The sequence below is a fragment of the Pongo abelii genome, chromosome 9, assembly GCF_028885655.2.
Source record: "Pongo abelii isolate AG06213 chromosome 9, NHGRI_mPonAbe1-v2.0_pri, whole genome shotgun sequence".
In the NCBI taxonomy this organism is placed as follows: Eukaryota; Metazoa; Chordata; class Mammalia; order Primates; family Hominidae; genus Pongo; species Pongo abelii.
The window spans coordinates 78,724,271-78,741,497 of record NC_071994.2 but is presented as its reverse complement, the minus strand read 5'-3'; the positions used below and the strand labels follow the sequence as shown (position 1 = coordinate 78,741,497).

Here is a 17,227-nt window from a genome sequence, read left to right as displayed (position 1 = left end):
AAACACAAAAATTAGCCAGGTGTGCGGCAGGCATCTGTAATTTCAGCTACTTGGGAGGCTGAGGCAGGAGAATCGCTTGAACCCAGGAGGCGGAGGTTGCAGTGAGCTGAGATCGTGCCACTGCACTGCAGCCTGGGTGACAGAGCAAGACTCTGTCACAAAACAACAACAATAACAAAAGTGACAGACATGATGGATAGGACATGTTGCTGCTGCTAACCCTTCTGGGCTGTCTCATCACCCTGAGACTAAGCAGCCTTTTGTGCAGCCTCCAAGGCCCTGCGCTGTCCAGCCAGTGCCTGCCCCTCGGCCCGGCCTCTCCTGCCACCTTCTGCTGCTCACCACCTGCTCACGGGCCTCCTCGCTGTCCCTAAAGCACACCGTGTTCTTTCTACCTCTGGCCCGCTTGCTCTTGCTGTTCCTGTACCTGGAATGCCCTTTCTGTCATCCTGGTCTCAGTCAAACGCTGCTTCATTCAGGAGGTGGCACAGGTCACACACTCTAGATGGGCCCTGCTGTCACCCTCCAGCTCATTTCCCAGCGTGGTGGCCTCCACAACACTTGTAACTACTGACATTTCTTGTTTGCCAGTTGACAGAGCTTGCCCTGCCCATGTAAGACTCAGGAGATCCCGGACTGCCAAGACGTCGGCACATCCGTCCATCGGTGCTCAGCACCCAGGGAATGTGATCTCTTGAGTCTCCTATGCACCAGCCACCTTCCACCAAGTCCCCTGCCCAGGTCTGTCCTTTCAGGCACTACTGAAAAGCCCAGCTCCCAGCCCTCATCCCGCCCATCCTGTCTCAGAACCGGGAACCTGCAGATCTGGCAGCCATTTGTCATCCTGCGCCCCCTCAGCTGATGGCTTTTCTGGACAGAAACTTTAGAAAGTGCCAGAAATGTTTTCATCTTCTTGGCTCAGAGGGAGGGAGGAGAGCAGAGATTAGTCGCAGTGGGCACCACCTGACGTGGGAGCCTCCCAGACCTCCAGGCAGGCAGGGGAGGGTCTCCGCACCCCAGTTCTGCACATGAGCTCACCCGGTGCACACACTCGTCGTGGGTGTGGAACACCATGTGCCCCTCTACTTGTCTGGAGATGAGGTCACAGACAGACAAACAGACACACACACACACACACACACACGCAGAATCTCTGCAGGAGGGGCTCAGGACAGACTGGATAAGAACTTGTCTTGGAGCCGCATTTACAAAGCAGTTACCAAATTTTTGCTTGCACTGTATGTTATAATTTGATTTTTATTTTTTTAAGCCAAGTTTCCTAAAAATGTTTTTATCCCCACTTTATGTATTTCCCATATCTGCAGAAGTGATTTATCTTTCTATCTGGGGATTTTGAGGAGGCTGGTGGAGATCGGGGGAGGGAACAAAGGGCCCCCCCGTACCCCCTGCAACCCTGTCTTGGTGTAGCCACCAACTCAAGCGGCAGTGCCCACAGAAGCACTTTTCGTCAGACATCACAGAGACACTCCACACAGTGGCCCCTTCTCTCCTCTGCCCCTGCAAAATGGGCGCAAAAACCTCCCCTGCCAGCCAGGTTGCTGTGAGACCCTGGCTGTCCCTCGGAGCCTGGCTTTCTTCTCCGGGTAACGGCAGCGACCCAGCTCCACCCTGTTCCCGGCATCTGTGGGCAGCAAGTGAGAAAAGGAAAGCGTGTAGGAGTCCACGGTCCCTACCCTGGATCTGTATATTACCTGGGAGTCACAGAAGCCCTCACCATGGCCTCCCAGCCTCCCAAGGTCATGTCTTGAGTAGGGGTGGAAGCTGGGGTAGTTCCCTATCTCCTAGGAGACCACTGTACTTGAAGCCACACCTGCAGATGAGTCAGCAATGGCATGGCCTTGGAAAAGACACTTCACCTTTCCCAGCCTCAGATCCCTAAAGTTCAAGGCAGGGCGGGTGGCGTGTGCCCATGGCCAGGCTTCTCGGGGCCCAGGAGCACGAAGGAAGTGAAAGGAGCTCCCCGTCAGCAGGGTGGGGCTGTAAATGCTCACGACTGCGGCTTTTAGTGGTCGCTTTGTGATTCTTGTTTCTCCTTTTTCTCCAGAGACCCTTGGTAAGACTTCATAAACCAAGAAATCAGGGCAGCCTTTGCCAAAGCCCGTCAGGACATGGCAGAGACCCAGAGCTCCGGGAAGACCTCAGCCAGGCCCTGAGGAGAACGGTGTGGGGCAGGTGCCTGCACCAGCGAGGAGCCTCCTGTGGATACCCCTTCCCCCTCCCTGCTCCACTTCCTTCAGAGACTTCCTTGCTGAGCTCCCTGGTGGCCAACCGGGTACTCGTTACTAAGTGCCCAGAGTGATTGTAATTGACGCATTCCCGTACGAATCCTAGAGCTGAACTTGCCTCTAGACACAAAAACAATAAAAATAGAAACCCTCCCCTCCTTTCACGTGGTGCTTTGTCCTCGGCAAATGGTTTTGATGCAGAGAGCTCATTACCATGAGAGCCGACCCTGAGGAGCCCTGTGCCCACTGCTAGCTGCAGGGCCCAAGGCCCAGGGGGAGGAGGTCATTTGCCCCAGGTGGCACAGCAGCTTTGGGCAGAAGCAAGGCTGGGATGAGGAAGCGAAGCCAGGCAGACGAGGGCTCCAGGCTCAGCTGGGCCTCCCACTTGTGACATATCTGTTTTGTCACCTCTAAAAGGGGCATTGAGAGGATTCAGAGCTTCTAACACAGCGCCTGGCCCATAGGAAATGCTCAAAGTGCGCTGCCTCCTTCCCTGCCTCTCCTCCCCAAGACAGCCTAAACCTTTAGGTGTCTGTGAGCACTGTGTCAGGAGTCCAGGCCTTGGGACACAGGAACTCAGAAACTCAAGATGGAGGAGGGAAGGTGAGAATTCCTCAGTTCTCAGGAAAATGAGATGACAGTTCTGTCTTACAGAAAAGCAAAACAAAACAAAACAAAAAAAACAAAACCCCAACAGCCAACTTATTAAACTGGCTTCCAACATCAAAGAATGCTCACCAAATCCCCGCGGGTGATTTCAGAGCAGGCAAGATCAGGCACACGTGGAATTCATTTCCCCAACTGAGGGGAGAGGGGTGGGGCCAAGCAGGCAGGTTAAGCCCCAAACAAACTTATCCTTTCCTCAAAAGACCCCTTAGGAGAGGGGAGCTGGCACGAAAACTTTGAAGTGGTGGTTGTTGGGAAAATGTTCTGCCTGAGGGCTGCTGTGCCCACAGAGGCCAGGGTGCGTGTGTGTGTGTGTGTGTGTGTGTGTGTGTGTGTGTGTGTGTGTGTGTGTGTGTGTGTGCGCGTGTGTGAGAGAGAAGAGGTATGTAAGGATGTGATGATGTGTGTAGAATTGGCTTTGGGAGATGCCACTGCCTGTCCCTACCTGTGCAACCTTGGGCTTTACCTTTCTATGCCTCAGTTTCCTGAAATGCAAAACGGAGCCAGTTACTCTTACGTCCCTTATCATGAGAGTTAAATGAGAGGACTGTGGAAACACCACATCTGGCCCTGTGAGCCTGCAGGAGTGTTGAGCAGGGAGGATCTGCACACGTGTGTCTGTGGAATGTACCCATGGCTTGTGTGTGATTGTGTCTGTGTGTGTGGGACAGCTGTGGGGTGGGGTGAGGGACAGGGACAGAGATGTGGCCCTGGTTTCTCCACAGGCCCTCTGGGTGGCCCCCTTTAGGCCTGTGGATTTTCTCTCAGGGCTCCAGTTTCTTCATCTGTGAAATGAGCATGTGGTCTAGGTGACTCCTGAAGCCCCTCTGGGTGCATAGCTGTGTGTCTGCCATGAGCATCCATGAGCATATGCATGGGTTCGTGCCCTGGCACCACAGCTGGGCAGGAGGAGACCAGAGCTCGACCAGGACTCTCTTTCCTACTGCTGTGGACTGAAGGCCTGTGTTCTCCACCCACATTCCTATGTTGAAACCCCAGTCCCAATGTGATGGCTTAGGAGGTGGGACTTTGGGAGGTGATCAGATTATAAGGCTGGAGCCCTCACAAATTGGATTAGTGCCCTTGTGAGAAGAGGCCAGTGAGCTAGCTCTTTCCACCAAGGGAGAGCAGAGCAACAAGGGGCCATCTGTGAACCTGTAAGAGAGGCCTCACCAGCGCCAGGCCCTGACGGCACCTTGATCTGGGACTTCCAAGCTCCAAAACGGTGAGAAGCAAATATCTATTGTTGAAGCCCTCCAATCTGTGTTATTCAGTTACAGCAGCCCAAGCTGACTAAGACACCCGCCAGAAGCCAAGTGGCCCAGGCTGGTCTGTTGGCGCCTCTAGGCCTTCTGTTCCTCACTGCACAGGAGGGCCCAGGCCCCTGCCCTAACTGCCTTACGAGGCTGCCGTTAGATCAAGGAGGCAGTGCGTGTGAACACACACTCAGCTGAGAAGTGTGGTGCAGATGTGACTTGGAGGGTGGGGTGGGTGAACAGACCTGTGTGACCTTGTATATTTAAGTGGACACCAGAGCTCAAAGGGCCCTTTGCAGGCAAGTGACAGTGAGCCTGTGCCTGTGCCTGTGCCTGTGGACATGTGGGGGTTGTCATTGTGTCTGTGTCTGCATGTATGTGCTCGTCTGTGGGCATCTGTGCGTGTTGTCTGTGTGTATGTGCATTTATGTGTCCGTGTGTTTCTGTGTATATGCATTTATGGCCTTGGTGTGTCTACATGTATGCAGCTTTACTGTGTATGTTATGTGTCTGAGCATGTCTGAGCACCAAAATCTGGGGCAGTGGTACATCCCTTCCAGTCCCAAAATCTGGGGCAGTGACACATGTATCTGTGTGCATACCATGTGTGCCCATATGTGTGATGTATGTCCAAGTACCTGTTGTGTGCATGTGTGCTGTTTGTCAGGGTGTGTCTAGATTCAGCCATGGGTCTTCGTGCTCTTGGGCCCTCTGGAAGATTGTATGGTGGGAGCAGCTCTTGCCCCTCTGCTCAATCCCTCAACTGCCCTTGCTGAGAGGGGCTGAGTCAGCTCTGTTCTTAGAGGCTCCCAAGGACTCTAGGAGGAAACTCTGGCTCCAAAGCTGACATACTACATATAACTAGACTCCCTACATTGGTCCGTTTTCACACTGCTATAAAGATACTACCTGAGACTGGGTAATTCATAAACAAAAGAGGTTTAATTGATTCACAGTTCTGCATAGTTGGGGAGGCCTCAGGAAATTTACAATCATGGCAGAAGGCAAAGGGGAAGCAAGGCAATTCTTAAATGGCGTCAAGAGAGATAGAGAGAGTGAGAGGGAAGGGGGAAGCGCCCGACACTTATAAAACAACCAGATCTCATGAGAACTCACTCACTACCATGAGACCAGCCTGGGGAAACCACCCCCATGATCCAATCACCTCCCACCAGGTCCCTCCCTTGACACGTAATTCAGATTACAATTCGAGATGAGATTTGGGTAGGGACACAGCCAAACCATATTTCCCACTCCCCAACACACACCAGGGTTCTCACCTCTCTCTAACCTTCCTCTATCAGCTAGGGACAAAGGAAGAAGGCCCATGCCCACCTGGATCCTGCATCGTGCCTCATTCCAGGGCTGGCCGTTTCCTCCTGGGAGGCTTTACGTCTCATTTATTCCCCCACTTACCTGCTACCTGCTATGGACCAGGTGTGTGCCAGGAGCTTCATGCACATTGTCTCAACCATGCCCACTCTCTAAAATGAGAGTTATTTACGCACTTTACAGATGGGGAACTAGAGGCTTGGAGGGTGAAGTGCCTTGTATGTGTCAGCCCATCTGTCTCCTGATCTGAGGTGGTGATGCAGGGCTACATAAGCCCGGAAAAACAGCAATGGTCCCTGGAGGGTTCCCAGGGGAGGCAGCCTCAGTGAGCACACAACTTCCTCTTCTGCAGAACAGGGGTGAGGATAGCACCTTCCAGGTGAGGCTGAGGAAGCCCTCAGGAGGAGCCAGCACGGCATTCACATGGGCTTCCATGCACATGCTCAGATGGGACCCCAGAGATGGAGCCCCGAGTCATGGCTTTCATGATGAGTCAATGCCAGCTGGTGCCAATGAAGGCCTCCTGCCTTCCCCCAGGCAGCCTGTGACCATTCACCTGTCCCTTGGAGTACATTCCCAGCAAGGGGACATTCTGGCATTTCTAGAGGTTGGGTTCTTACTATGGCAGATGGAGCTATGGGCTTCCAGAAGGTCCTTGCAGGGCTGGGTGATCTGGAATTGCTTGGTCCCTGGTTCTTCAGGTGGGCACATTTTGGGATGGACTCCTTAGAAAAGCCCAGATACTTTAGCCTGGCATTCAAGGCCCTACACAGGCTGGCCCCACCTCATCTGCCCCCTACACAACCAATTCTTTGGCTATGACACACTCCTTACTCTTCTGCAAACCCCTCATGACGCCGCATCTTTGCTCTTATTATTTTCTCTACCTAGATGACCTTGTCCCTCTTTCAACACCTGGTGAAGCCTCTACATCCTTCAAAGTCCACCTAAAATTCCACCTTCTCCTGAAACCCTTTCCCAATCCTCCACGTTATGGAATTAGTAGCTGCCATGCCTGACCCTCACTTGACAGGAGGGACCTTATCTAGTTCCTTCCTTTAGTCCAATGCCCAGGAAGAGGCATGTACTAGAAAGCTGAATTGATGAACAAATTAAGGAACTAACTAGCCCAAAGGTATCTAATAAATAATCTCCCCTCCCGCAATGCCAGCTCCTTAGGTCGCCTTCCTGGTTTCTCCTCTGCTGTTCTCTGCATCTGAGCTTGGTTGATCTGATGCTTAGCTGGGATCCTGGCACACCAGGCACAGGCAGCATGTCAGCTCGTGGCTCCCCTCGCAGCCCTGCCTCCGCTCACCACTGCCCTCATGCTGCAGTGGACGCCCTCACCTCCAACCCCCGCACTGGCCTGGAGGCTCTTTCCCAGCTCCCTGTTTCCCACTCCTTCTGGCTAACTCCTTCCTCTCCAAATCTCTGTTCTTCTGCCACTTCCTCCAGGAATCCTTCCCTGACACACTCCCTTTCATCCCAACGTGCTGTGGGAGGGGCACCTCCTCTGGCCCCTCAGCCCTGGGCCCGCCTGTCCATCACTGACTACACTCTAGGCATGGTCTTGTGTCAGCCTCTCCCTGCAGAAGGAGGCTTCTGGAGGGCAAAGATGGGTCTGAACCCTGTTTGTGTGACCCCAGGGTCTGGCCAGTAAAGTTCAGTGGGGAAGAAATATGACAGATCAGGGGAGGTGAAGGAGGCTACTGTGGTGGCAGGTGAGCCTCCCTTTAAGGAAATCCATGTGCATGACAATCCAGATTTGCTCAAAAGACAGAGTGGAGTCTACACTCTCACAGAGAGGGAGGTGAGGTGACACAGAGCAAGAGGGAAAGGCCACACATGTACTGAGCGCCTGCTGTGTGCACTGTCTCAGGACCCTGCATCTTCATTGAGTGGTGAGGACACGAGGCTCTGAGAGGAGACTGACAAGCCAAATGGGCTGCTGCGTTCCCCGGGGCTGTGGAACACCCAAGCCCGGCTCCTTCTCAAGGGCTGGCCATGCCACCTCCCATGTAGGCTCTGACTTGGACTTCCCTGCACAAGTACCTCTTGCTGGAGGCCCCAGTCTCTCCATCAGGACCAGCGCAGGTTTCCGCGGCCTGAGAGACTCTTTGAGCAATCCACTAGGGGGCAGGCAAGTTGTTCCAGAGTTAACCAGGAGCCCCTCCGGCAACCCAGGAGACTCGTGGGCCCCTCCCCAGCCCGCAGGCTCCCGAGGCTCGGCTGCCCAGCAGGGAGAGGCAGGAGAGGGATACACGGAGCGATGGGGCACCCCACGGAGGAGTCCCACGTGGGCAACCTCCCTGAATGAATGAAGCACAAAGCGAGTTCTTCAACAACTCTCCATTTCTCACTGGCGCACTGGGGAGCTGGATGTGGTTTTTGGCTCTGTCAACTTGAAGAGTGTGGGCTCGAGGTTATGGAACCTGGCCCCTGTGCATCGTGAAACAGCAGATCTCAGGGTCCCGTCCCCACTGGAAAGGCCTGGTCCAAGTTGGTGTGTCCAGGATGTGTCCAGCCTCCAGACACTAACATTTTCTATGACATAACCCATAGGTGATCATCGTATACCATTCTTGCTTGGATGCTGGCTCCTGTGGCCTGTCACACTCTCTCCTGGGAGGCAGTTGTGACTGCCCCATCTACAGACAGGAGAAGCATCTCTGATGTGTGGACATTTCCCCGTGAGCCACAAATTACCCTGACTGCTCTGCCTGGTCTCCTGGCGCAGAAACGGGTGATGGCCCTCTCTTCCCTGTCCTTCTCATGACAACTCTCCACCACCTCCACAGTCAGTCATCAAGTCCCGTGCGGCCTGCCACAATGGTCCCTGACTTCGGTCCACAGCAAGGGCACCAGGCTTCATGCTGCTCTCTTGCCTCTATTCCCACCCCTAGTCTACCTGCAGCGCAGACCTTGCGACGTCACTTTTCGACTTAGCAAGTGTGCACTACTGATGACCAAGGGCCTTTGCTGAGGCCCTGCCAGCTCTCTCTCCTGGCTGCCCAGCCCCTTTCTATCCCTATGCCCTGGCCCGTCTTGTCCTTCCAAATCCCTCAGACCCCCAATTTCAACCTAGAGGGTTTTTATTCTAAAAAGTATTCCTACTAGTAGTTATAATTACCCATTAAGGCCTGGAACCAGTGGCCTGGAGATAACCTTCCCCATCACTATTGTGTCCAGGTACAAACTCCTTCCAGCTTGAGGAACATCACAATATCCTCTCAGCATATTTTCACAATTGTTATTACAGACGTGTGCTGGTGGGAGCTGGCCATGAGGGCAGTCTCTGTTCTTCCCATGTGTCCACCTTGAGCCCACACTCTTCACTTTGACTGAAACTAAAACCACATCCAACTCCCCAGTGCACCTATGAGAAATGGAGAGTTGGTGAAGAATTCCTGGGAGCCAGAGAAGACAGCGCATCATGGCTCACCATGCAGCCAAACTTCATGAACTTTTTAAAGCCTCAGTTCTCCTTCCCAGAGTCCCTTCCCTGGCAGCTGCTTCACCTTTCTCCATCCTTTTCGCATCACCCCCTTGTCCCCAAATCTCCGTGGTGTCCCCAACCCACCAGCACCCAGCCTCAGCTTCCTGGTTCATTGGTGGTTACCCAAAGAACAACTACAAGACTGATCCAAGGTCCAGGAACCCTTTAAAGGGCCGGCTCGGGTCTCCCCAGGCACTGACTCCAAGGCTTCCCCTGTGGGCAGCCCATGGGAGGGTCTTTATTTCACTAGAAAGAAGGAACTAATGTGGATGGAATATCTGCAACGTACCTCTCACTTCCATCATGCAAGGCAAAGATTACTCTCTCTCTATTTTCGATGCAGCTACTGAGACTCAGTCCAAGGTCACCCAGCAAGCCAGTGGCAGAACTGGACCTCAACTCCAAAGCCCCCACCACCTGCACCACCCTGGTGGCCTTATGGGCCCCAGCCAAATACTATATGGAAAAAGGTGACTCAGACAAGGTCACCAGCTGCTAGGTAGGGCCCAGCAAATGGAGCTGGAGTAGGGTGGAGAGGACGGGGCAGGTGAGGCCAGGTGAAGCCAAGGCCAGCAGCCAGGTCTCTGGATGTGGATGGAAGAGTTGAGGGGGCAGATGCCAGAGTGTGCTGTGGGCCCAGGTCAAGGTCAGAACTTGCAGGCTAGGTGGGACACGGAAGAATGAAAAGGCAGAGAAACTAATGAACTCTGGCCACCCGCCTGGGGAAGCCCACTGGAGGGCTGTTTCTTCCCACAGCCACCATGCCCTCTCACTTGGCCTCCTGGACTTACGTAGCAGGGAAATGAAGAGCCTTTTGAACCGGAGGCTCAGCTTTTTTTTTTCTTTTTACTGGCTTGGAAACCCCACAAGGCAGTTTCTGCAGCCCTCACCTCTGGTAACTCTAAATTAGGTGAAAGAGGGAGAGACAGATGGGAAGGAAGAGAGAGAGGGGGAGGGAGTGGCAGGAGAAAGAGAGAGGGAGAGGGACTTTGATAGAGCTAACTGGGCACAGCTGGGGAGAGCAGGAAAGTGGAGCGGGATGGTGGAGGATGTATGTGGGTTCGTGATATAGAACCTGGCCCCTGTGTGTCGTGAAAGAGACAGGAAAACGGGAAGTGTGACGTGGACTCAGACGCCCCGGGCCATCAAAGGCTTTTAAGCAGGAGGGTGACCTGGTCAAACCTGTGTTTTGGAGAGACTCCATCTGGCTGCCATGTGGGGCCTGAGTGGATGAGCGGGAAAAGAGATCCTGGGCCAGGAAGCAGTCCTGGGGAAAGGGCCTGGGGAGAAAACGCCAGGCCGAAGAGGGAGTGGGAGCCGAGAGCTTCCACGTTTAGAGATCAGGTGAAGGAGGAGAGGAAAGAGAAGGGCCCGCAGCAGGATCTTGAAGGAGATGCAAGAGAGGAGAGAGGAAGGCCAGGAGGGGGTGTTCCAAGGTGCCACGGGAAGAGGGCCATTAAAGGAGGAGGGGAAGCTGTGAAGAACATAGCCAAGGGACCTGGGCACTGTCCCTCGGTCCGGCCACAGCAGTTCTGCCATAGATGTGCTTGCTGGAATGAGGGGCTGGAGACAGGTGGAGAGTGGAGGCAATGGAGGCAGCAAGAGTGGCTTTCTTGCAGGTAGCTCCCTTGTGGGTCTGGCTAGGAGGAGATGAGAGGAGGGGGCCACAACTGAAGGGAACCTGGAAGGCCCAGAAGGGGTTTGTGAAACAGGGGCGTGTATAAGAGGGCTTGCCCAGAAGGTTCCCCAGGAGGCAGGTGCTGCCTCTGCCAGCAGGAAGCACAGCCCATCCACCAGGAGGCCAAGTGGTCACTGATGCCAGCAGAGGCAAGTTTGGTTTTGGGAGTCAGGTTCAGGCCTCAAATCTGGGTCTCCTGACCCCAGCACTACAGGAGAGAAAAACCAGCAAGCAGGCTGAAGTCGCACAGCCTAGAAGAGGTCAGGGAGTGGCAGCCCTGAGGCCACATAAGCTTTTTTAAGCTTCCAGACCTTCAGAGAGATTGGCTTGGGGACAAGGCCTGGCATCCACCCCTCAGGAGACAGGATGCAGTACTCTGCATTCTGGAGCCCCAGCCCAGCTCCCAGCGCCCGAAGCTCACAGCATCCCAGCTGGATTAATTATGAGATTCCTGGGAGGCCAAAGGAGTCTGTCTGACTTATTTAGCCCAGACTATGTCCTTTCCCCTCCTTTCCTTTTTCACGTCAGGAAACCAGCCCTAGTGGAAGCCACTTGACTTATGTGTGGTCTGCTTCTGAGAAAAATCAGAGTCACGAGCCACGCGAGATGACAGCCTAGTTCCCATGACCATGTGCACATGTGCCTGTGTGTACATGTTCACATGTCTGTGTGTGTACATGCTCACGTGTCTGTGTGTGTACATGCTCACGTGTCTGTGTGTGTACATGCTCACATGTCTGTGTGTGTGCACGTCCACACACACAGACGAGAGGCTTATCTGTGCTCTCTGCTGTGTGTGCACTGGGTTTGAGGAGCCTTGGTATTTTAAGTCTTTATTGTATGTACTGGATGTGAGCTGTGTTTGTGTGCAATGTGTGTGGTATGTTTGTGAGTGTGGTGTTCGTGTAGGATGTATGGATATAGTGTGTGTACACTGTGTATACTCAATGTACATGTTTGTGTTGTGTTTGCACGTGTTTAATTGAGAGTTGGATTTGTGCAGGGTGTATGTAACCACGTGTGGTGACTGTGTGACTTTTGAGGGCGTCTCTGAAATGTCTGAATGTTTGTGAATCGTGTGTGTGCCTACGTGAAGTTCGTGTATGAGGTCGATGCATGCTTGTTGTTTTCGTGAGTCGTGGCCCTGTGCATCTCGTGTTGCCTCTGAGGGTGCATATGAAGGGTGTGCGTGTGGCTGTGGCTGGGCTGTTGTTGCAGGTGCACTATGTCTGTGGGGCGAGCGCATGTGGCTCTCATCAGCAGGTGGAAAAATGTCATGGGGGAGGGGTGAAAGTCCAATGTAGCAGAGAGGGCAGCCCCCTCTTGCCTCCTCCTTGCCCCTGTAGAGCCTCAGCTTCTCCTCAATGGATAGTACTTCAAGGACTCTAGGAAGACCCTATTGTCATGAGGAAGATGGCAACACGACTAGGACAAGATGGGGGCTCTGTGACCTGTGCCTAAGAAGACCCTGTCCCAGTGACAACTGGGTGTGCCCAGGCCTCTGCCCCCTCACTTGCCCCTTGAGGGCTTCCACCTGCCCCCCTAAGGAACGCTGTACCCTCGTGCTGCCTTCCCATACTGTCCCTGAGGGGCAGCCACAGCTACATTCTAGGCAGGTTTCCTCCCTACATCCCCTGAGCACAGCCAGGGGAAGCTTGAAAACCACTTCTGTCTCCCTGAAACAAACCAGCACAAAGACCATAGCTGCTGCCAAAACCCTCAAATGCTGACCTGGGCAGGGAGCGCCGCAAGCCGTGCCATTGACTGGTGAGCAACAGCTTAATACAAATGCACTCACCCTTCAAACTGCCCTAGTTATCCATTGTCCATCACTGCCCTCACTCTACTGGGTTCAGAGGTGAGGCCACCAGCCCAAAGTTACACAGCAGTGAGTGGCACAGCAAGGATGGGAACCCGGGTGGGTCTCTCTCCGAAACCCAGGTTGCTTCTCTTCCTCCATTCTGCCCTTCTCAGTCCCCTCCTCACCCTACCTAAGGTGGGAGGGTGAACACAACTACACACAGAACGTTTAGATAATTTGCTCTTTGGGCTCATTAATGCTCCTTCAAGTGACGAAATGATCGAGTATTCAGGGGGTAGGCACTGGAGCCCCACTGCCTGGACTCACCCATACTGGCTGTGCAAGCTTAAGTTAATTACTCATCCTTGCTGCATTTCCTCCTGTGTCATCTGCAAAATGGAGCTGCTGCTGCTGCTAATAATAATAATAATAATAATAATAATATCTACCTTCTTGGGTGTAGTTAAGGATTGAATGGCTTGCAATATGACAGCTGCATTAGAAAGCTGCCTGGCCCAGCCTATTCCCTTCCCAACTTGAAATTACTCACAGTAAGAAAGATTAATAATCCTGTTAACCATAACCTTTACATTTCATTCCTTCATTTCTGTGATGCAGTGAGGGAGGGGCTGGCGTTACCTCCACTTCATAGGTGAAGGCTGGGCAACTATGACAGCAGGGGCCAGGGCCTGCCCCGAGCCCCACCGCAGAGCCTGCCTGCCCCTCATCATCACAGTGCTACCCTGGAGCAGTGCGTCTCAAAGGGTGGTCTGAGGACTGGCAGCATGAGCGCCACTGAGGGTTTGCTGGAGGTGCAGATTCCGGGCCCCACCTCTGACCTACTGAACCAAACTCTCTGGGGTGGGGCCTGGCAATCTATTTAGCCAGCCCTCAGGGATTCTGATGCTTGCCAAAGCTTGAGAAGAACTGGGCTAGACCTCTGAAGAGGTTGCTGTGTAAACCCAGGAGCACCCCACGTGAGGCCTATGGAAGAAAGTGGAGGAGGAGGAGAATAAGATCCTCGGCCCACTGTGTGACCTCAGGCCACGTCCTCACCCTCTCTGGGCCTAGAATCTGTCATATCTCTTGGCATGGGAGTAGAGGAGGCAGGGAAGAGTCTCTGAAATTTATGGCCACCTCTCCTCCTCTGTACCGGCACCCTGCTCCTATGAGTGCTGCTTTTAGGAGCTCATGTGTTTGCAGCCACCTCATCCTGGCCTTGGCTCTGTTGCTGTTTTTGGTACCTTGGAGATGACACTTTGTGACCTCACAGACCATAACCAAAGCCCAAAGTGATAAACGCTGGATCATCAAGAAAAGTGTACATCGGGTTTAACCTTTAAGCAGTTAAAACGGAGGAAAAAGTTGCATGGCTCAAAGGCACAAAACCTCGGGTTACCAGCAGCCTGGTGCTGCAGAAAGCTGCGGTTTCATGGTCCACAGCTCAGCACAGCGTCAGGTTGTGGAGGCACTTCTGATCCTGCCCTGCCTGGTCCATCCCCCCAACTCCCTTGGGGCCTCTGGGAGCCTCCAGTCCCTTCAGCCACAGTAGTCACTGACGGGACTCTGAACCAGGAGCCTTTCGTGTGGTGGCTGCGGGGTATATGGGGCCTCACCAGCACCTGCTTCCCCTGCCTTGGTAACGCTAAGTGCTGCCATGAGGGGGTGCCTTGTGCCTCCATCAAGAACAGAAAACCAGCAGAGTAAGTCCTCATTCTCTGGCCACGAATGAGGACTTGGAGCCTGAGGACTTGGATGGGCATGCCCACCGTGTCTGCTGCGTGACCACCAGCAAGTCATAGAGCCCCTGCAGGCTTCATCTCTCTTCTGTAAAAGGGGGGCAGAGATAGGCCTCCCCTCGTAGGACGGCTATGGGCAGGGGATAAGTAAAGAACCTGGCCCCAGGCCTGGTCCTGCAAGCCCTTGATATTCCCACTCAAGAGACCAGCTACTCCTCACCACTGGGCCATTCATAACATCCTCCTGCCCCTCCAGGAGGTGGCCTAGAGCTGGTGTGGCCTGAGCCCATTTGCCTTAGGGAGAAAGGGAGGGGAGTCAGGGGAAGAACTGGGGAACCCAGGGTTCTGCCCTAGAAGGCAGGGCCCAGAAGGGGCTCATGAGGGAACTCCCAGACTCTCAGGGGCCCATGTGGGTGCTGGGCAGAAGCAGGGAGTGAGGACAGCCACATCTCTGCACTGAGACTTGGCCTGAAAATCAGAAGACCTCAGTTCAATGACTGGCTCCGACTTTAGGCAGTTGCTTAACCTCTCTGAGCCCGGTCAGTAATTGAGAATAAAGGTCTCTGAGTTTCCTGGTCAGTCATTGAGAATAAAGACACCTAACTGGAAGGCTGTCTACGGCTGTCTTTACTCTCATTTGCCACATGAGATGAAGGACTGACCCACAGTGAGGGTTCAGCAAACAGCAGTGGAGACTAAATTGGCAGTCTAGGGTGCCATGGTCCTTTCCACTCTGGCTCTACAGTTAGATCAGGACAGCAAGGCTCAGACAGATTTAGCAGCTTGTCCAAGGTCACACAGGATGTGCACATCATCACCTTTCTGGGCCACTAGCTCCTGCGTAGGACCCTCAGGTTTCAATCTGGCCTGAGGTGAAATCCTCCCAGGGAGCTTTCAGCCTCACTTGGTGCCCGAGTGGGTTTTTTCATTTCAGAATGGTAGTCCCGAGGACACAGGAAGAGATGCATCTCTTCTATTTTCACTGACAGTGCATGAAGGAATGAAAGCATTTCCACAAAAATATCAACACCGTGAAGACTGAGCTGTCTGCTGATGGGCTGCCCAGGAGAACTCCCCATTTCTGGAGGTGTGCCAGCAGAAGCTAAGTGACACTGGATGGAAAGTTGGACTTGGTGGCCTTTAAAAGACCCTCCACATGGCTCCAAGGCAAGCCCGAGTCTGCTCAGTTTCCACCCACTCCTCCTCCTGCAGACTCAAGCTCTGCCTCCTGGACTTGGCCTTCAAGGCCTCTGGACTCAATCATCCTCTGTGCTCTCATCTGTCTCTCATCTGGCCTGGGAGCTCCCAAAAGGTAGGCATTGGGCATTTTTATTCAGCAACTGTCCTGGGCCCACCAGAGGAGAGAGGTCATGTTTACTGAGCAAAGGCCCCCGCGACCAGGAACTTCACACGTGTCATTACAGGCCATCCTCATACACCCGGTTCTGTAATTAGTTTCACTTTGCAGGTCAGCAAACCAAGGTCAGGAAGGCTGAGCAACCTGCCAAAAGTCACACAACAACATGACTGCCGAAGAAGTGATGAAGGAAGGGGCACTGAGCCTGTGGGCTTCCCGGCTTTTAGCCCCTGGTCCCCAGAGGCATCTGCAGCAGGTGGGCATGCTTGGTTGCCCATCTGCCTCAAATGTTGGGGAGCTCCATCCGGGCACTGAGTAAGGTGGAACCCCACGAGCTGACTAACCACAACCACAGCCTCTGGGGGCAGGGGAGTGGGAGGTGGGGCACTCACCCCCAGCCCACCATAGCCCCAGCCCCGCCCTCCTGGGCCCTAGCAGAAGCTCTGCCATGGCCCAGTGATTTCTGCTTGGTAGCAGCTCTGGGAAGGGTGAGGCAGTGTTCAGTGAGCCTGGGCCTGGATGGCTGGGAGCTGGGCCGATACGCAAGGCCAGGAACTGCCCGAATGATCCAGTCACTCTGCTCATACTGCAGGGCATCTTCGAAGCACTTTCCTGGACATTTGGCCCCTTGGACAGGGCCCTGGAAAAAGAAACCCACAGGATATAGAAGTATCCACCAACTGCCACAATGAAGGCAGTGAGAAGTTGCCTAACAACCACTGGGTGCAGGCTCCAGCTGGATCCATTGCACTTAGTTCTACCACCAACTCCAAGTAGTAGCTACTATCTTTCCCACTTTACAGATAGGGGCACTGAGGTTCCATTTGACCAAATGGAGCACTAGAGACCAGAGAGGAGGCTGGATGGACCAGCTAGGACCCTATGGACATAGATCGGAGGCCTTGGGTGGCTGGGAGGGAAGGGAAAGAGGTTTGGATAACCTTCGCAGGCCCTGCTGAGAGATTCCTTACCTGCACCTCCTGCCCATCCCCTCACTGCAGCTCAGGCCTCCTCCTTAGGGAAGCCTTCCCTGATTTCCTCTTCTAAGACTAGGTCAGGCCCCTATGGCACCTGCTGTCACGGCTTGTCCTCTCTGGGTTGACCCCATCTCCCCAGATCCATCTCCACAGTGGACTGAACAGGGGGAAGAAAAGGCAGTAACTGTGGAGACTTCAGGGAATCCCGCTTCTGAGCCCAGCCTTACCCTGATTTGCCACAAGGCCCTGGGTGGTCACTTTCATGCATGTAAAATGGGGCACCTGCCCCACTCTCAGGGCTGGTGACCATCAGGGAAGAGAAACACTGTGGAAAAGGCACCTTCTACACCTGGAATCAGGACCTGGAGGACAGCCAGGGCCCCTCTCCTCTAGGGAGCCACATACTAGGGTCCACAGGCAGCAAGGCAGGGTACCTGTGATTTGGTAGGGTCAAGGCATCTAGAAGAGAGGTGGCTTTGGGGAAGATCTGCTTCAACCTCCAATCTAAATGACAATACTGCCACCCCATATTTGCACAATACTTTAAAAATTCGGGAAAGATAATGCCCAAACTGAATCAGACTTAGCTTTATGAACAGATTGGGCTCAAATCACTGATTCTTATTAGCTGTGTTGACTTTGGACACGCCATTTAACCTTTCTGAGCCTCAGTTTCCCC

At 53.7% G+C, this 17,227-nt stretch overlaps 1 pseudogene; it reads left to right on the top strand.

Moving 5' to 3' along the window:
* LOC100439392 (guanylate cyclase D-like) overlaps window positions 1–2,382 on the top strand; it is a 68,129-nt pseudogene extending 65,747 nt beyond the window's left edge.
* The last annotated feature ends 14,845 nt before the right edge of the window (window positions 2,383–17,227 follow it).